The sequence below is a fragment of the Priapulus caudatus genome, unplaced genomic scaffold, assembly GCF_000485595.1.
Source record: "Priapulus caudatus unplaced genomic scaffold, Priapulus_caudatus-5.0.1 Scaffold619, whole genome shotgun sequence".
Taxonomy (NCBI): domain Eukaryota; kingdom Metazoa; phylum Priapulida; class Priapulimorpha; order Priapulimorphida; family Priapulidae; genus Priapulus; species Priapulus caudatus.
Genome location: NW_014577680.1, coordinates 106,005 through 108,859, shown reverse-complemented (window position 1 = coordinate 108,859; position 2,855 = coordinate 106,005).

The following is a 2,855-nucleotide window of genomic DNA, read 5'->3' as shown; positions in this document are numbered from 1 at the left end:
ACTCCCACATGCACGCAAACCCACTTTAAGAGGACACCAGTTGCATTGCACTCACATCATCATTATGCACCTGTTTGTTTATTAGGTTTATCCCTGAAGGCACTTACTACCTTGTCATTATATCCAGCGTAGTGGACACCGACAAGTATGAGAACATAACATAACATAACATAACATAACATAACTCGCATCAGTCACGAAGATGCGTGGGCCTTAAAGTACTGGATTTAATCAATGCATCCTAAAAACAGTGGAGATCAGAATCCTCACTCAACGGATTCTCTATACCATACGCTCGATACAATGCTCCCAATGCTGCCGATGTAGTTGTAATAATAGGACCAGGTCGATTCGATCCTGTAACTAAACTAGCTCATAATAAACTTGTTTAACTTACGTAACATCAGTAGGAAACTGTGACATCAAATCTTTATAGATCTATACAATATTGATGAAACCTTTGAATAACAGAAGTACTGTATGTCTGTATGGTAGACTTAGCATAGTGATATCCTAGCCCCAGCCGATGTTGAAACCAAAATGTGTTTCACTATCGTTTCACTATCGTGTTGACCAATGAAATAGCGCTAAAATAACACGTGACATTTGTTCGCTTTTGGTGACCAATGTAAGAGCGCTAACATAGCACGTGACATTTGTTCGCTTATGGTGACCAATGTAAGAGCGCAAGATAAACACGTCACTGCGAACCAATGAGATCGCGCGCCGTACAAGCGTGCGGTTAGTTATGGCTACCACTTGGAGGAAGCAACACGTGAAGGTAAGAATTTAATTATAAACTTTAAAATACTAATAAATACTACGTAGTACGCGTTTAGTACTATAACGAAGACTATAATGTCATCCGGTTTCTAACTTGAATGATCGACCTTAATAGTTACTGCAGTGCAATGAATGACCTCATAAACCTGATTACATAATGGTTTGCAATTGCTGGCGTTAATCATTGTCGTAGACAAAGGGAAACTGTTTCGCTCCTTGCTGGCGTTAATCATTGTCGTAGACTAAGGGAAACTGTTTCGCTCCATTAGTCACGTAGTAATTCGTAGCTTTGTTAGTACTATAGTATAACGGTTTCTAACTTGAATGATCGACCTTAATAGTTGCTGCAGTGCAATGAATGACCTCATAAACCTGATTACATAATGGTTTGTAATTGCTGGCGGTAGGCCTAATCATTGTCGTAGACTAAGTTAATCATTTTGGTTCAAGGATAGAGAACATGGGTCCCAATAAAACCAATGTTATTTACATCAATATAAATATAATATTATATCAATATAATACTAATAGGTTAGGGTTATGGTTAGGGTTAGGATTAGGGTTAGGGTTAGGCACATTGATTTTATTGGGACCCATGTTCTCTATCCTTGGGCCATCATTTTCGTAGACAAAGGGAAAGGGATAGGCCTAACCTACTGTTTCGCGCCATTAGGCAGGTGGTAATTCGATCGTAGCATGTAACAAGGGAGAGAGTGAGGTAGCAGTTGATTACAACACGTAGGTAATTGTTGTCAGTAGCTGTGAGTGTAGTAAGAATCGTTAGCTCGCTTTTATGTCTTATAGCCTAACACTCCTAGTATAAGTGCATCTGTCAACTCCCGCTCCCCAGGCTCTACGGTTTGGCAGGTGCGCTAGTGGCACCCGTTTCTTAGGGTAGTGACAGGTTGCGTGGATAGCGCCCGCGATAGATAACACAGACAAATAACACGAACTCAGGAATGAACTACTACTCTCCGCTATTTCTATTGTACCACAGAATATTCTCCCTACAACATACTATATAGAACACTAGACATACGACTACCAAGAGATAACAGAAAACTGATAACCAATAAACAATAAACAATAATGCCGTACCTTAGCTAGTGGTACTGCAGCTTCTCGCGACGACGCTCAATCGGGTGAGAGGTGGCAGGCAGCAGATACGGCCGGGGGATACTTGCGGATGCGGAATAAATCGAGGATACGGAGATCTCGGCAGGCGGGGAAACGGACGAGTATAACTAGGAGCGGGTGGAGGAGCTTTTGAGAAGTGCACCGTGCGGAAGAAAGGATGAGACCCGAGTGTCCCTCTGCCTCCGCGTTTTTCGTCAACAAGTCCGGTCCCGCAGGTGCATTTCGGCGCGCTCACCAATATGCGTCTTGTTGTGATTTATGGTGACGCGCCGAACATGCCGTCCTGCGAACTAATATAGCCTATCTGTTAAAATTGAGCCCTGATTATCATTATGTTCCAGGGGTTTTCAGTTGGGTTGTGCGGTCATATAAATGTCATACGTAACCGTTTTTTATCATGGTCATTATCTTATTACACTGATTTGTAAATATTGATATTGTGTCCAATATTATTCTCCATTTTTTCACAATGTTCCTATTGTGTCCGATTATTAGTAGTATGAATTAGTAGGACGATTTTACCCAGCGCAGCGGGTACCCGCAGCTAGTACTAAGACATATAGAGAGAGAACATTGGGTTCCACGTGTAATACGCGCACGATGAGTGAGGGAGAGGGAGGGAGGGAGAGAGATAGATAGATATACAGAGAACACTGGATTCCACGTGTTATACGCGCACGATGAGTGAGGGAGAGAGACAGACATAGATAGATATACAGAGAACACTGGATTCCACGTGTTATACGCGCACGATGAGTGAGGGAGAGAGACAGACATAGATAGATATACAGAGAACACTGGATTCCACGTGTTATACGCGCACGATGAGTGAGGGAGAGAGACAGACATAGATAGATATACAGAGAACACTGGATTCCACGTGTTATACGCGCACGATGAGTGAGGGAGAGGGAGGGAGGGAGGGAAATAGACTA